This window comes from Pristiophorus japonicus, chromosome 7, assembly GCF_044704955.1.
Source record: "Pristiophorus japonicus isolate sPriJap1 chromosome 7, sPriJap1.hap1, whole genome shotgun sequence".
NCBI lineage: Eukaryota > Metazoa > Chordata > Chondrichthyes > Pristiophoridae > Pristiophorus > Pristiophorus japonicus.
This window is the reverse complement of record NC_091983.1, coordinates 166421046-166439451: the sequence shown is the minus strand read 5'-3', so window position 1 is coordinate 166439451 and position 18406 is coordinate 166421046. Positions and strand designations below refer to the sequence as shown.

The 18406-nt window shown below is 47.0% G+C and overlaps 1 protein-coding gene across 11 annotated transcripts in view; it reads right to left on the bottom strand.

The window, feature by feature from the left end:
- The window catches only part of eya4 (EYA transcriptional coactivator and phosphatase 4), a 535797-nt gene that overhangs the window by 466780 nt on the left and 50611 nt on the right, over nucleotides 1-18406 (bottom strand). The gene's annotated exons all lie outside the window — the stretch shown is intronic.

Here is an 18406-nt window from a genome sequence, read left to right as displayed (position 1 = left end):
TTTAACAACCGGCTGCTGGAGGACGTGCGGTTCCAGGACTCGTTCCGTCGATTCTGGGCCGACTGGAGAAGGAAGCAGGGGGGCTTCCCCTCCTTGAGGCTATGGTGGGATGTGGGCAATGCTCACGTCCGCGTCTTCTGTTAAGAGTACGCGAGGGGGTCGACCAAGAGGCGGGCGGCCAGGGTCGGGCGCCGAGAAAAAGAGGTGCTCGACCTGGAATCCCGTCTCGGTCAAGTCGTCGAGGACCCGGCCCTGCGGACGGCGTACGAAGCTAAGAAGGCCGCGCTGAAGGACCTGCAGCTCGTCGGGTCCCGAGGCGCGTTCGTGAGGTCGCGGATCCGGTTCCTGCGGGATCTGGACCGCGGCTCCCCCTTCTTCTACTCACTGGAAAAAAGGCAGAGTGTCCGTAAGCAGCTCTTGACGCTGCTGGCCGACGACGGCTCTATCGTCTCAGATCCGGAGGGTGTCAACAACAGGGCCCGTGAATATTACGGGGCTCTGTTCTCTCCGGATCCGTCCAGCGAGGAAGCGCGTAGAGTTTTGTGGGAAGACCTGCCGAAAGTCAGCCCGGAGGGCGGTGAAAATTTGGAAGCTCCGCTAAGCCTGGCGGAGCTGACCGGTGCCCTCGACCGGCTCTCAAGGGGAAAACCCCGGGGCTGGATGGGCTGACCGTGGAGTTCCACAGGGCGTTCTGGGACGTCCTGGGGAGCGACTACGCGCGGGTCCTGGGGGAAAGTCTGGCGAACGGGGAGATGCCCCTCTCTTGGTGCAGGGCAGTCATCGTCCTGCTGCCTAAGAAGGGCGATCTCCGCCTCCTTAAGAACTGGCACCCGGTCTCCCTCCTCAGCACGGACTACAAAATCTTCGCCAAGGCGATGTCTGCTTGCCTCGGCGCCGTGCTGGACCACATGATCCACCCCGACCAGTCCTACACGGTCCCGGGCCGAACAATCCACGACAACATTCATCTGGTCCGGGACCTCATCCATCATTCCCAGGAGGCTGGTCTGTCGGTAGCCTTCCTATCTCTCGACCAAGAGAAGGCGTTCGACAGGGTGGATCACGACTATCTGCTCGGAACTCTGCGCGCTTTCGGGTTCGGGACGCATTTCGTCGCCCGGATCCGACTTTTGTACGCCGCCGCGGAGTGTCTGATTAAGGTTAACGGGTCCTTGACGGTGCTCCTTCGCTTTAGGAGAGGGGTGCGCCAGGGATGCCCCATGTCCCGCCAGTTATATGCCATCTGCGTGGAGCCTTTCCTGCGCCTCCTGCGGACGAGGTTGACGGGACTGGCTCTGCAAGGGCCGGGCGTGGAGGTCGTCCTCTCGGCTTACGCCGATGACGTGCTCCTCGCGGTAGAGGATCCCGCTGACCTGCGGAGGATGCGTGAGTGCCAGGAGATTTACTCGGCCGCGTCCTCCACCAGGATCAACTGGGAGAAATGTTCCGGACTCCTGGTGGGTCAGTGGCGGGTGGACTCCCTGCCGGAGGAGCTCAGGCCTTTTGCCTGGAGCACGACCCATCTCCTCTATCTGGGAGTCTACCTTAGCCCCGACGAGGGAGCCTGGCCGGCGAACTGGCAAGAGCTGGAGGCCAAGGTCGCCGCTCGCCTAGGGCGCTGGACAGGACTGCTCCGAGTGCTGTCCTACAGGGGTCGAGCGCTAGTCATAAACCAGCTGGTGGCCGCAATGTTGTGGTACCGGCTGGTCACTTTGACCCCTCCCCCTGCGTTTGTCGCCAAGATACAGAAGAAGCTGGTAGACTTCTTCTGGAACAACAGGAAGCACTGGGTCTCTGCCGCGGTCTTGAGTCTCCCGCTTGAGGAGGGCGGTCAGTCGTTGGTGTGCGTCAGCGCCCAGCTCGCGACTTTCCGTCTTCAGACCCTGCAGAGATACCTTTACGTCGAGCCCTCTCCTAGGTGGTGTGCTCTGGCGACGTATTTCTTCCGCCAGCAGCGCGACCTGAATTACGACACGCAGCTCCTGTTTGTGAACTTGGGGGGTGTCAGGACCGCCCTCCAGGAGCTACCTGTCTTTTACAAGGAACTCATCAGGGTCTGGAACAAAGTCTCCACCAAGCGCAGCTCTCCGCCGGCTGGAGTAGCGGCTGTCCTGCAGGAGCCGCTGCTCGAGAATCCGTACCTCCACGACCGAGGTTTTATGTGGCGGTCGGAAGAGAGGGCTGTGGCTGGTGAGGTGACCAGGGTCAGGGAACTGCTCGATGGCGGAGGAGCGGGCTGGATGGCGCCAGACACATGGCGCGGCGCCTAAATTCTGCCAACGTCCGCCACGCGGCCGATGCCATCGAGTCGCTAAAAACAGCTTTGGGCCCTGACTCTGTTAGGTGCATCGAGGAGGCTCAAGCACGTGGGGAGATCCCGTCCGAACTGACCCCCGTCCGGACGGAATTCCTCATCGACGCCAAACCCCGGAACCTCCCTCGGGGGCCGGTGCCTCACAACTTGAGCCGCCTCGGGGAAATCCCCTCCGTGCCTTTCAGTTCCGTGCGGAGGGGTTTCCTGTACGGGCTGCTCCTGCACACTCTCAACTTTGCCATCCTCGCTGGCCGTCCGGACACGCCATGGCGTACCATCTTGCCGTCCGGAGGTGGCGGAGGTCCCCGATGGAGGGCACTCTACGTGGGAGTCCTCCCACTATTCATCGGGGACTTGGCCTGGAGGGTGGTGCATGGAGCAGTGCCGTGCAACAAATTTTTAAGCCGGTTCACGGACTCCCAGGCCGCCTGCAATTTCTGCGGTCTGGAGGAGTCCATGTTCCATGTTTTTATTGAGTGCACGAGGTTGCAGCCCCTGTTTTATTATTTAAAGGGGCTGCTCCTGAAATTCTGGCTGCACTTCAGTCCCACTCTCCTGATCTTTGGGCACCCTGTGCGGAGGGGAGCGGGTAGGTCCGAGGGCCTCCTCGTAGGACTGCTCCTGGGAACGGCCAAGGGTGCCATCAGCCGGTCCAGGCAGCGGGCGGTCGAGGGGGTCGTTCAACCTGACTGCCTGCCTCTCTTCCGCTCTTACATCCGGTCCAGGGTGTCCTTGGAGATGGAGCACGCGGTGTCCACCGGTACGCTCGCGGCCTTCCGTGAGAGGTGGGCACCGGAGGGACTGGAGTGCATCATCACGCCCGGCAACCAAATTTTAATTTGATTTTACGTTTTAAAGTTTAATTTGTTTTAATTGCCGGTGCTTTAGTGTCCCCCTCCCCTTTTATAGGGGGCACTGGAAAAAAAAATTTGATTTTAGTGCCCAAAAAAAAAACCACAAAAAAGGAAAAAAAGGGCCTTGTAAATGTCTGGTGTGTCATCCAGGTCGTGGGGCACGGATTAATGTTTTATGTTTTTCAGGTAAACTCCAAAAGAATTTCATGCACAAGGACCCCCAGGTCCCTCTGCACCACAGCATGTTGTAATTTCTCCCCATTCAAATAATATTCCCTTTTACTGTTTTTTTTTCCCAAGGTGGATGACTTCACATTTTCCGACATTGTATTCCATCTGCCATACCTTAGCCCATTCGCTTAACCTGTCTAAATCTCTTTGCAGCCTCTCTGTGAGCTCTACACAACCCGCTTTCCCACTAATCTTTGTGTCATCTGCAAATTTTGTTACACTACACTCTGTCCCCTCTTCCAGGTCATCTGTATATATTGTAAACAGTTGTGGTCCCAGCACCGATCCCTGTGGCACACCACTAACCACTGATTTCCAACCTGGAAAGGACCCATTTATCCCGACTCTCTGCTTTCTGTTAGCCAGCCAATTCTCGATCCATGCTAATACATTTCCTCTGACTCCGCGTATCTTTATCTTCTGCAGTAACCTTTTGTGTGGCACCTTATCGCATGCCTCTTGGAAATCTAAATACACCACATCCATCGGTACACCTCTATCCACCATACTCGTTATATCCTCAAAGAATTCCAGTAAATTAGTGAAACATGATTTCCCCTTCATGAATCCATGTTGCGTCTGCTTGATTGCACTATTCCTATCTAGATGTCCCGCTATTTTTTCCTTAATGATAGCTTCAAGCATTTTCCCCACTACAGATGTTAAACTAACCGGCCTGTAGTTATCTGTCTTTTGCCTGCCCCCTTTTTTTAAACAGAGGAGTTACATTAGCTGCTTTCCAATCCACTGGTACCTCCCCAGAGTCCAGAGACTTTTGGTAGATTATAACCAATGCATCTGCTATAATTTCTGCCATCTCTTTTAATACCCTGGGATGCATTTCATCAGGACCAGGGGGCTTGTCTACCTTGAGTCCCATTAGCCTGTCCAGCACTACCCCCCTAGTAATAGTGATTATCTCAAGGTCCTCCCATCCCACATTCCCGTGACCAGCAATTTTTGGCATGGTTTTTGTGTCTTCCACTGTGAAGACCGAAACAAAATAATTGTTTAAGGTCTCAGCCATTTCCACATTTCCCATTATTAAATCCCCCTTCTCATCTTCGAAGGGACCAACATTTACTTTAGTCACTCTTTTCCATTTTATATATCTGTAAAAGCTTTTACTATCTGTTTTTATGTTTTGCGCAAGTTTACTTTCGTAATCTATCTTTCCTTTCTTTATTGCTTTCTTAGTCATTCTTTGCTGTCGTTTAAAATTTTCCCAATCTTCTAGTTTCCCACTAACCTTGGCCACCTTATACACTTTGGTTTTTAATTTGATACTCTCCTTTATTTCCTTGGTTATCCATGGCTGGTTATCCCTTCTCTTACTGCCCTTCTTTTTCACTGGAATATATTTTTGTTGAGCACTATGAAAGAGCTCCTTAAAAGTTCTCCACTGTTCCTCAATTGTGCCACCGCTTAGTCTGTGTTCCCAGTCTACTTTAGCTAACTCTGCCCTCATTCCACTGTAGTCCCCTTTGTTTATGCATAGTATGCTCGTTTGAGACACTACTTCCTCACCTCAATCTGTATTACAAATTCAACCATACTGTGATCACTCATTTTGAGAGGATCTTTTACTAGGAGATCGTTTATTATTCCTGTCTCATTACACAGGACCAGATCTAAGATAACTTGCTCCCTTGTAGGTTCTGTAACATACTGTTCGAAGAAACAATCCCGTATGCATTCTATGAATTCCTCCTCAAGGCTACCCCGTGCGATTTGATTTGACCAATCGATATGTAGGTTAAATTCCCCCATGATTACTGCCATTCCTTTTTCACATGCCTCCATTATTCCCTTGATTATTGTCCGCCCCACCGTGAAGTTATTATTTGGGGACCTATAAACTACGCCTACCAGTGACTTTTTCCCCTTACTATCTCTAATCTCCACCCACAATGATTCAACATTTTGTTCATTAGAGCCAATATCATCTCTCACAACTGCCCTGATATCATCCTTTATTAACAGAGCTACCCCACCTCCTTTCCCTTCTTGTCTATCTTTCCGAATTGTCAGATACCCCTGTATGTTTAATTCCCAGTCTTGGCCACCCTGCAACCACGTTTCTGTAATGGCCACCAAATCATACCCATTTGTAATGATTTGTGCCGTCAACTCATTTACTTTATTTCGAATGCTGCGTGCGTTTAGGTAGAGTGTTTTAATACTAGTTTTTAAACCATGATTTTTAGTTTTGACCCTTCCGGCAGTCCCTTTATATTCATACATATTGTCCCTTCCTATCACCTTGTGGTTTACATTTACCCCAGTGCTACTCTGCTCTGTTGCCTCCTGCCTTTTGCATTCTTTCTTGGGGTCCTGTTCATCTGAGCTCTCACCCACTCTAACTAGCTCAGAGCCCTCTCCTGGATTCCGAATACTCCTCGCATTGAGGCACCGAGCTTTCAGGCTTGCCTTTTTATTACACTTTGACCCTTTAGAATTTTGCTGTACAGTGGCCCCTTTTGTTTTTTGCCTTGGGTTTCTCTGCCCTCCACTTTTACTCATCTCCTTTCTGTCTTTTGGGGTGACTTGTGGGGTGCAACCAGGTTCAGTGCTGGGACTCCAGCTATTTACAATATACATTAATGATTTAGATGAAGGAATTGAATGTAATATCTCCAAGTTTGCAGATGACACTAAGCTGGGTGGCGGCGTGAGCTGTGAGGAGGACGCTAAGAGGCTGCAGGGTGACTTGGACAGGTTAGGTGAGTGGGCAAATGCATGGCAGATGCAGTATAATCTGGATAAATGTGAGGTTGTCCACTTTGGTGGCAAAAACAGGAAGGCAGAATATTATCTGAATGGTGACAGATTAGGAAAAGGGGAGGTGCATCGAGACCTGGCTGTCATGGTACATCAGTCATTGAAAGTTGGCATGCAGGTACAGCAGGCGGTGAAGAAGGCAAATGGCATGCTGGCCTTCATAGCGAGAGGATTTGAATATAGGAGCAGGGAGGACTTGCTGCAGTTGTACAGGGCCTTGGTGAGGACACACTTGGAATATTGTGTTCAGTTTTGGTCTCCTAATCTGAGGAAGGACGTTCTTGCTATTGAGGAAGTGCACGAAGATTCACCAGACTGATTCCCAGGATGGCTGGACTGACAGATGAGGATAGACTGGATCGACTGGGCTTGTAGTCACTGGAGTTTAGAAGAATGAGAGGGGATCTCTCAGAAAAATACAAAATTCTGACGGGATTGGACAGGTTAGAGGCAGGAAGAATGTTCCCGATGCTGGGGAAGTCCAGAACCAGGGGTCATAGTCTAAGGATAAGGGGTAAGCCATTTAGGACTGAGATGCGGAGAAACTTCTTCACTCAGAGAGTTGTTAACCTGTGGAATTCTCTCCCACAGAAAGTTGTTGAGGCCAGTTCGTTAGATATATTCAAAATGGAGTTAGATATGGCCCTTACGGCTAAAGGGATCAAGGGGTATGGAGAGAAAGCAGGAAAGGGGTACTGAGGTTGAATGATCAGCCATGATCCTATTGAATGGTGGTGCAGGCTCGAATGGCCGAATGGCCTACTCCTGCACCTATTTTCTATGTTTCTATGTTTCTAACTGACAAAGCCGTCCTCCTGACACTTCTCGGTTGCAGGTCTGCTTTTATTAATTCACAGATCTCGGTTACAACTTCTTTGCAGAAACGCAGCCTTCTCACACAGTCTGCATCACTCAGGTGCAGGTATGAACACCTGTCTCGATATAGGTAAGGTCTCCTGCCCATCATCCTACGTGCTCTGAGTCACCTCATGCGATGAGGTCTAATCAATCTTCTCCTCCGCAGCACCATCATGCAAAAGCCTTGCACAAGGTATGACATTGTCAATATTGCCCCCATAATTAAATTGTGGCTTTGCAAAAAGCTCAAAACAGTAGGACAAACACTCAATCCTTCTTTCCCTCTCTCTCCTCAAGGTTGACGCCTTAGTGTGGGCCACAACCCGGTCTGTGTATGCGTAATAGGCTTGCTTAGAATGGGAAGCGAGGCATTCAATGAAGACATTTGGGGCAACAAAGTCTAATGCAATTCTTTAATGTTAGATTTTTTTCAAAATAGCACCCCACCACTGACCGAACGTCTCCTCACCGGGCTCGAGGGTCGGCTGACAGAATCGCTCCCTCGCCTGGACACAGGCCACAACCCCCCAACTCCCGGGCTTCTTTTGAAGCAGCTGTATAGCCTAAGGGTTCTCATACATTCAGTTCGGCTTTCAAACCTATGACGCAAAAAAATACGAACCTAAAAAAATCTAATTGGCGCAGAAACTTTGGGGAAACGGGGAGATTTTAATTTACGCCAAAAAAAGCGACACACGCCAAAAAAACAGCGCTGATTGAAACATAGAAAATAGGTGCAGGAGTAGGCCATTCAGCCCTTCGAGCCTGCACCACCATTCAATATGATCATGGCTGATCATGCAACTTCAGTACCCCATTCCTGCTTTCTTTCCATACCCCTTGGTGCCTTTAGCCATAAGGGCCACATCTAACTCCCTTTTGAATATATCTAACGAACTGGCCTCAACAACTTTCTGCGGTAGAGAATTCCACAGGTTCACAATTCTCTGAGTGAAGAAGTTTTTCCTCATCTCGGTCCTAAATGGCTTACCCCTTCTCCTTAGACTGTGACCCCTGGTTCTGGACTTCCCCAACATCGGGAACATTCTTCCTGCATCTAAGCTGTCCAGTCCCGTCAGAATTTTATATGTTTCTATGAGATCCCCTCTCATTCTTCTAAATTCTAGTGAATATAAGTCTAGACGATCCAGTCTTTCTTCCTATGTCAGTCCTGCCATCCCGGCAATCAGTCTGGTGAACCTTCGTGCACTCCCTCAACAGCAAGAATGTCCTTCCTCAGATTAGGAGACGAAAACTGTACACAATATTCAAGGTGTGGTCTCACCAAGGCCCTGTACAACTGCAATAAGACCTCCCTGCTTCTATATTCAAATTCTCTCGCTATGAAAGCCAGCATGCCATTTGCCTTCTTCACCGTCTGCTGTACCTGCATGTCAACTTTCAATGACTGATGTACCATGACACTCAGGTCTCGTTGCACCTCCTCTTTTCCTAATCTGTCACCATTCAGATAATATTCTGCCTTCCTGTTTTTGCCACCAAAGTGGATAACCTCACATTTATCGACATTATATTGTATCTGCCATGCATTTGCCCACTCACCTAACCTGTTCAAGTCACCCTGCAGCCTCTTAGCATCCTCCTCACAGCTCACACTGCCACCCAGCTTAGTTCCATCTGCAAACTTGGAGATATTACATTCAATTCATTCGTCTAAATCATTAATGTATATTGTAAATGGTCCCAGCACTGAACCCTGCGGCACCCCACGAGTCACTGCCAGCCATTCTGAAAAGGACCCATTTATTCCTACTCTTTGCTTCCTGTCTGCCATCCAGTTCTCTATCCACGTCAATACATTACCCCCAATACCATGTGCTTTAATTTTGCACACTAATCTCTTGTGTGGGACCTTGTCAAAAGCCTTTTGAAAGTCCAAATACACCACATCCACTGGTTCTCCCTTGTCCACTCTATTAGTTACACCCCCCAAAAATTCTAGAAGATTTGTCAAGCATGATTTCCCTTTCATAAATCCATCCATAACTGGGGAAAATTGAGCCCCTAAGGAAGTTTAGAATGGCTGGATGTTATAAAGACCACCGGATGTCTCAAAATGGTTGACAGCCAATGAAGTAGTTTTGGAGTGTAATCACTGTTATAATGTGGGAACCTAGCCTTGCGCACAGCTAACTCCCACAAACAACAATGTGATAATGACCAGATAATCTGTTCTTTTGATTGAGGGATAAATATTGGCCAGGACACCAGGCCCCACTTCTAAATAGCACCATGCGATCTTTTACATCCAGCTGGCAGATGGGGCCTTGGTTTAACGTCACATCCAAAAGACAGTTGCTCCAACAGTGCAGCACTCCCTCAGCACTGCACAAGAGTGTCAGTCTAGATTTTATCTTCTCAAGTTGCCAGAATGGGACTTGAACCCACAACCTTCTGAGTCAGAGATGAGTGTGCTACCCACTGAGCCACAGCTGACACTATACCTTAAGTATGTTCCACTGAGTCATTTCTTTTTGCAAATTTCACTGTCTTCTAATACGATAAGTAGACAAAAGTCTGGCTACAAGAGTGGGGCATAGACTGAGTATATTGCAATGAGTGGCTCACCTCCAGACTGCTCAAAGCTTCGCCATCATCTACTCGGTTCAAATCAGGAGTGAATTAGAATACTTGTCATTTGTCCATCATGGGTGCAACTTCAATTAGCTCAACACCATCCAGGCCAGAGCAGTCCGATTGATTGGCATTCCTACCAGTGAACTCAAAATCTACCCGCTCCACTACCATAGCACTGTGGTTAGAGATATGTACTATGTACTGGATATGCTGCTGCAATAATCAAACTAACTTCATCGGCACCGCCCAGTACTGCAACATTCATCGCGGAAAAGGATGAACAGCAAGATCTTGGGAACACCATCACCTTCAACTTGCCTCCAAGCCACATACCATACATATTGCCACTCCTTCATCATCACTTGATCAAAATCCTGTTTCCTCCTGCCTAATGCCACCGGGAGTATCATCCCACAAGGACTGCAGCGGTTCAAGATGGTCCATCACTTCCTTCTTGGGGCAACTAAGAATAGGCAATAAAGGTGGCCTTGTCAGCATCTCCCACATGTATCAATGCACAAAGCAAAATATTATGAAGTCACTGGTTTGAGGGCGACTCAAATTTTGGTTCTTTAGAAAGTGATAAAAGAGCAAAGAAGATTAAGGTCTTCAAGGTTATGAAAGGTTACGATAAGTCACACAGTGTTAGATTGTTTTCACCAGTCAGTGAGACATTAACAGGAGGGCACAAACTTAATCACAAGAAGAATTAAGGGAGAGGTAAGATAACATTTAGTCACACAGAGAGTGGTTACAATGTGCAATTCTCTGCCACAAATCATTGTTGAAGTAGGGTCCATAACCTTTTTTAAAAAAGGAATTACGTTACTTAAAAAGAGGAATATTAAACAGTATGCAGAGGAAACAGGAAAGTGGGATGAGAAGAGGTGGGCTAAATGGCCAATTATTGTGCGGTAGCTTCTATGGGAGCATACTGTTAATATGGTCACATCCATTGCATTGATTTCCACATTGTAGAATCATTTCAATGTAATAAAAATAAAATTACAATCACACATGTAAAACAGCAGCAGGCATGAATAACAAAGTTTGTTGCTTTTTATGTACAGTTGCATTTTGAACAGCTGCTACATTTGGTTTAAAAACAATTTAACAAATGCAAAGGGTACAGTCATGAATAAACTGGAGTTAGTTGTAAGATATATTTATATTTCACACCATTTTTTTCTACCAAAATTGAACCAACGTTAGAATAAGTGGCTTGCAATTGATTAACCTGGAGAGAACAATTTTATTTTTTGCACTTTGATATTTAATCTAGCATTTTGTCATATTGATAAACAATCAAAGATTTTATTTATTCCAACCTGCTACACATTGTCTGATGTGAACTACTAAATGCTATATTTATTTTGTGAATTGTGTGCTTTCAGGGTATTCGATTATAAAGGGAATATAAATCAGAAACATTGCTGCTTATAATGGCTCTTCAGCACTCTTAAAAGGGTTAATGTTGTAATTATGGTATCTATCAATCCAGGATGAGAACATATTACTCAAGTATTTATGGAACATAAATAACTCCAGCCATGTACCAGCTCTTGTCACTTAATGTATCAAAGCTTTCTAGACCTATTTTGTAACAGTGTGCAGTTTTCACTTGTGCACCTTGCCCTCACGCTTCATGGAAGTACTGCATTTTGTCAGAATGAGTAAGAGGCTCAGGGGCCGAAATTCACTGTCCCCGAAGGGACGGCTACCGCGGAGTTTGGGTGGCCGATCGAAAAATGATTGGCCGCTGTGGTCGCATGATTTTCCCTCCGCGAGCCATAATCAGCTCGGGGAGGGGGGCGCAGTTTGAGCGGTGCTCACTCCCGCTGGAAACGGCGGGGTGAAACCGAAGTAAAGGAGGGTTTCCCGCGGTAAGGTAAGGCCACTGAAAAACGGCCACCACAGGGATTTTCAGCTTCACAGTAGGACTTCTTCAGGCAGTGCCCCCACAAGGAATTTGAGTTGGTGCTCAAATGCGACACTGCTGAAGTGTTGCCGCGATTGGGGCCCTTTGGTAGGGAAATAAATAGCTTTATTCATTTTAGTGTTTTTATTTCAGATTTCATCATCCGCAATATTTAGCTATTCATATAGTTGTATTAATTATTAGTGTTTTATTTCATATTCCATCATCCACAGTATTTAGCTTTTCATTAGGTTTTATTAATTGTTTTGGCTCCAGAGGTTTGCACATAGTTTTGTACAACTTTCAGGTCTGATTCTTTAGTGGAGGCCTGTGGGCTGCAGAGAGCTGCTTGGCAGGATTCACCCCGAGGATGGGAAGAGTGTTGGGAGGGCAACACCTGGTACACCTGCTCAGAAGCAGGGCAGCATGCAGGAGAAGGCATCGCAGTCAATACCGTGCAGAGAGACAGCGAGCAAGGGAGGCAGCAGCTATGATTTGTTCATTCTGCACCAGACCACTGTGCCCATCGTCTTGACCAGCCCGAATCAGGATTGCGGTTGGCTGCTTGGGGACAAGGGATGTCCCTTGTCCACTTGACTGCTCACTCCACTGCAGTACCCCAGGATAGCACCAGAGTATGTATATAATGACGCTCATTTTGCCACCAGGTGCATCATCGAGCAATGCATAGGCATCCTTAAGCAGAGGTTCTGGTGCCTGGACCTCTTTGGTGACACCTTGAAGTACTCTCCTCAATGGCTCTCCATAATCGTTGTGGTCTGGTGCATGCTGCACAACCTGGCCATCATGAGGGGACAGCCGCTGGAGGTCGAGCCAGCAGTACCATCGGAGGAGGAGGAGGATCCCCGTCGCCCCAGAGCTAGAAGACGTAGACCCATTGCCACCCTGGAAGGGCCGGGTACAGACTGGCCAGCTCCCTCTTGGGAAGGTGCGTCCTCACATATATGGAAGTGCCTGACACCTTCCCTGCAATCTCCCTCCATGCTTTATTTGCTGCCTGTCTGCCAGGTCTCCCCACATAGAAACATAGAAAATAGGTGCAGGAGTAGGCCACTCGGTCCTTCAAGCCTGCACCGCCATTCAATGAGTTCATGGCTGAACATGCAACTTCAGTACCCCATTCCTGCTTTCTCGCCATACACCTTGATCCCCCTAGTAGTAAGGACTACATCTAACTCCTTTTTGAATATATTTAGTGAATTGGCCTCAACAACTTTCTGTGGTAGAGGATTCCACAGGTTCACCACTCTCTGGGTGAAGAAGTTTCTCTTCATCTCAGTCCTAAATGGCTTACCCCTTATCCTTAGACTATGACACCTGGTTCTGGATTTCCCCAACATTGGGAACATTCTTCCTGCATCTAACCTGTCTAAACCCGTCAGAATTTTAAACGTTTCTATGAGATCCCCTCTCATTCTTCTGAACTCCAGTGAATACAAACACAGTTGATCCAGTCTTTCTGGATATGTCAGTTAAGCCATCCTGGGAATCAGTCTGGTGAACCTTCGCTGCACTCCCTCAATAGCAAGAATGTCCTTCCTCAAGTTAGGAGACCAAAACTGTACACAATACTCCAGGTGTGGCCTCACCAAGGCCTTGTACAACTGTAGTAACACCTCCCTGCCCCTGAACTCAAATCCCCTTGCTATGAAGGCCAACATGCCATTTGCTTTCTTAACCGCCTGCTGTACCTGCATGCCAACCTTCAATGACTGATGTACCATGTCACCCAGGTCTCATTGCACCTCCCCTTTTCCTAATCTGTCACCATTCAGATAATAGTCTGTCTCTCTGTTTTTACCACCAAAGTGGATAACCTCACATTTATCCACATTATACTTCATCTGCCATGCATTTGCCCACTCACCTAACCTATCCAAGTCACTCTGTAGCCTCATAGCATCCTCCTCGCAGCACGCACTGCCACCCAACTTAGTGTCATCCGCAAATTTGGAGATTCTACATTTAATCCCCTCGTCTAAATCATTAATGTACAGTGTAAACAGCTGGGGCCCCAGCACAGAACCTTGCGGTACCCCACTAGTCACTGCCTGCCATTCTGAAAAGTACCCATTTACTCCTACTCTTTGCTTCCTGTCTGACAACCAGTTCTCAATCCACGTCAGCACACTACCCCCAATCCCATGTGCTTTAACTTTGCACATTAATCTCTTGTGTGGGACCTTGTCGAAAGCCTTCTGAAAGTCCAAATTCACCACATCAACTGGTTCTCCCTTGTCCATTCTACTGGAAACATCCTGAAAAAATTCCAGAAGATTTATCAAGCATGATTTCCCTTTCACAAATCCATGCTGACTTGGACCTATCATGTCACCTCTTTCCAAATGCGCTGCTATGATATCCTTAATAACTGATTCCATCATTTTACCCACTACTGATGTCAGGCTGACCGGTCTATAATTCCCTGTTTTCTCTCTCCCTCCTTTTTTAAAAAGTGGGGTTACATTGGCTACCCTCCACTCCATAGGAACTGATCCAGAGTCAATGGAATGTTGGAAAATGACTGTCAATGCATCCGCTTTTTCCAAGGCCACCTCCTTAAGTACTCTGGGATGCAGTCCATCAGGCCCTGGGGATTTATCGGCGTTCAATCCCATCAATTTCCCCAACACAATTTCCTGACTAATAAGGATTTCCCTCAGTTCCTCCTCCTTACTAGATCCTCTGACCCCTTTTACATCCGGAAGGTTGTTTGTGTCCTCCTTATTGAATACCGAACCAAAGTACTTGTTCAATTGGTCCGCCATTACTTTGTTCCCCGTTATGACTTCCCCTGATTCTGACTGCAGGGGACCTACGTTTGTCTTTACTAACCTTTTTCTCTTTACATATCTATCGAAGCTTTTGCAGTCCGTCTTAATGTTCCCTGCAAGCTTCCTCTCGTATTCTATTTTCCCTGCCCTAATCAAACCCTTTGTCCTCCTCTGCTGAGTTCTAAATTTCTCCCAGTCCCCGGGTTTGCTGCTCTTTCTGGCCAATTTGTATGCCATTTCCTTGGCTTTAATACTATCCCTGATTTCCCTTGATGGCCACGGTTGAGTCACCTTCCCTTTTTTATTTTTACGCCAGACAGGAATGTACAATTGTTGTAGTTCATCCATGCGGTCTCTAAATGTCTGCCATTGCCCATCCACTGTCAACCCCTTAAGTATCATTTGCCAATCTATCCTAGCCAATTCACGCCTCATACCTTCAAAGTTACCCTTCTTTAAGTTCTGGACCATGGTCTCTGAATTAACTGTTTCATTCTCCATCCTAATGTAGAATTCCACCATATTATGGTCACTCTTCCCCAAGGGGCCTCGCACAACGAGATTGCTAATTAATCCTCTCTCATTACACAACACCCAGTCTAAGATGGCCTCCCCCCTAGTTGGTTCCTCAACATATTGGTCTAGAAAACCATCCCTTTTGCATTCCAGGAAATCCTCCTCCACCGTATTGCTTCCAGTTTGGTTAGCCCAATCTATATGCATATTAAAGTCACCCATGATAACTGCTGCACCTTTATTGCATGCACCCCTAATTTCCTGTTTGATGCCCTCCCCAACATCACTACTACTGTTTGGAGGTCTGTACACAACTCCCACTAACATTTTTTGCCCTTTGGTGTTCTGCAGCTCTACCCATATTGATTCCACATCATCCAAGCTAATGCATTAATCTCCTCTTTAACCAGCAATGCTACCCCACCTCATTTTCCTTTTATTCTATCCTTCCTGAATGTTGAATACCCTTGGATGTTGAGTTCCAAGCCCTGATCATCCTGGAGCCACGTCTCCGTAATCCCAATCACATCATATTCGTTGAGATCTATTTGCACAGTTAATTCATCCACCTTATTACGGATACTCCTTGCATTAAGACACAAAGCCTTCAGGCTTGCTTTTTCATCACTCTTTGTCCTTTTAGAATTATGATGTAGTGTGGCCCTTTTTGTTTCTTGCCTTTGTTTACTAGGCCTTCCACTATTGCTTTTTACCTTTCTACCATCTGTTTCTGACTCCATATTACTTCGTCCTGTCTCGATGCATAGGTTCCCATTCCCCTTCCATATTAGTTTAAACACTCCCGAACTGCATTAGCAAATGTTACCCCTAGGACATCAGTTTTAGTTCTGCCCAAGTGCAGACCGTCCCTTTTGTACAGGTCCCACTTCCCCCAGAATTGGTTCCAATGTTGCACGAATTTGAATCCCTCCCTCTTGCACCACTGCTCAAGCCACGTATTTATTCTAACTATCCTGCTCCCTCTACTCTGATTAGCACGTGGCACTGGTAGCAATGCAGAGATTACTACCTTTGAGGTCCTACTTTTTAATTTAACTCCTAGCTCCCTAAATTCTGCTTGAAGGACCTCTTCCCGCTTCTTACCTATATCGTTGGTACCTACATGTACTACGACAACTGGCTGTTCACCCTCCCTCTCCAGAATGCTCTGCAGCTGCTCCGAGACATCCTTGACCCTTGCACCAGGGAGGCAACATACCATCCTGGAGTCTCGGTTGTGGCCGCAGAAACTCCTATCAATTCCCCTTACAATAGAGTCCCCTATCACTGTAGCTCTCCCACTCTTTTTCCCACCCTTCTGTGCAGCAAAGCCGCCCACTGTGCCATGAACCTGGCTGCTGGTGCCTTCCCCTGGTAAGTCATCTCCCCCAACAGTATCCAAAATGGTATATCTGTTTTGGTGGGAGATGACCGCAGGGGACTCCTGCACTACCTTCCTGCTCTTGCCTTGTCTCTTGGTCACCCATTCGCTATCTGTCCTAATCCTTACCTGCGGTGTGACCAACTCACTAAATGTGCTATCCACAACATTCTCAGCATCGCGCATGCTCCAGAGTGAGTCCATCCGCAGCTCCAGTGCCATCATGCGGTCTGTCAGGAGCTGCATCTGGACACACTTCCAGCTGCAGCTCCTTAAATTAATTTACTTACTAAAATTTACTGAAATACCAAACAGCTACTTAGTAGTTTGCTGTCAATTAAACCAATCTAAAAGTCAGTCTAAAAGAGAGTTATACTTACCAGTTGAACAGCCAACCACTTTCCAGCTTGGCTGTGACGTCATCTCTCGATTTTGCACCCCTCTATCTTTGTCTACAGCTGTCTACATCAGGAAACTGTATTCTTCTTCTGTCCTCCACACCATCCATTAGTGTCTCCAGCTCCATATCAGTGAACCTGTTGGCTCTCCTTGCAGCTCTTACTCCAGCCACCCTTCCAAACTCCTTCCCCTCTCAGGGTCTTACTGAAAACCCTGGCCTTTAAGATGGCCAGGGAGCAGCTGGCTCGTTAGAAACCCTGACCTGCATGCTGCATTTCTCAGTGATGATGACGCTTAAATTAAGCCAGCCACACTGCTGAAAAAAGCACTTTCGAAGGGTTCATTAGCGCTGGAACCCATTTGTTCACTTTTGGAGCTGAATATGAGTTGACCCAGCCATGAAAAAATTCGGTGCTAATGGCCACAAAAAGGTGGGCGAGCACCAGCTTTCCAGCGGTACTGAATTTCGGGCCCTTAGTTTACTAACTCTCAAAGCCCACCATGCAATGCTAACTGACTTGGTCACACTGTTGAAGAAATAACTAAAGGTGACTTACGAACAATTGACTTCACATGATAACTATCATTGTAACAACTTAACAAGGACAGTGTGTCATTTTTTTTCAATTATCTGCCATGTTGTCAATTAAAATAGTCATGGAATATTCAAGTTAAAGTAAGAGACTGTTTGCTTGCGATTAGTAGAAGGGTATTCACAGCAACACTATAGAATGCAGCCAAATGCAGGTCAGTGCCATCTGCTCACGCACACTTTCACCAATCAATCAACCATTCAAGCAGTGAGGAAAGGCAGCAGTGAAAGGCACCACTGAGAAATTCAGCATGCAGGTCAGGGTTTCTAACGAGCCGGCGGGGGGGAGGAGGAGGTGGTTCAGGAGCAAATGGAGGATCCTACAGCTGTCATCTGATGCTGAATAAGCACTATACTTAGCATAAACTACAAGAAACACAGCCCATAAATCTTCAGGGAATCAATATTTTGCTTCTAACTGTAAACTAGTTCCTAATGAGCAGGATTGGGAACTACAGCTGGCATCTTCTTTCCAAGTCCTGTGTGCTCTTGACTTATGGAAAGGAAATAACTTTTATCTCTCCTCAACAGACTATGAAACACTGATCATTTTTAATAATGGTCTTATTTAGACTGAAATGTAATTATTTTATGCACATGCGGACAGGTGTTTGCATGTGAACACACACACCCACAACCAAATGGCCATTCACAGTATTGCCAACTCTTGCGATTCCAACGTGAGAGACACGATTTCTGAGTGAAATAAAGCATCACACGCAATCTCGCGATGGAACGTGTACATTTCAGGATTAACATGCTAATTTGCGCATGCATGACAAAACGCAATTTGCGTATGTGCAGGAAAATAAACGCCGATTTGCATATGAGTGGAAAAACCCATGATTTGCACATTTTCAAAAAAAAAGTACAATGATTGTAGAGTGGAGTATTGGATGGTCGCATTGTTTTCTGGAGTTACATTTTCCAAAGTGAGTCTCCCTCATATGATCCAACCGTCCGGGCTCTTTTTTATTTGCACATCCAAATTAATACTATAACTGGGAAGGGATCGTACTGCAGAAAAAAAAACAAGAAGGGAAGATTTTTTTTTAATCAGTAGAAAAAAATGTAGAAGAGGTAGTTTGCAAAAAGGATAAGAAAGGATAAGAAATTAAATTTGGCAACAGGACTGCATTAAAGTGATCTGAAAGTTGGGAATGAGAGAG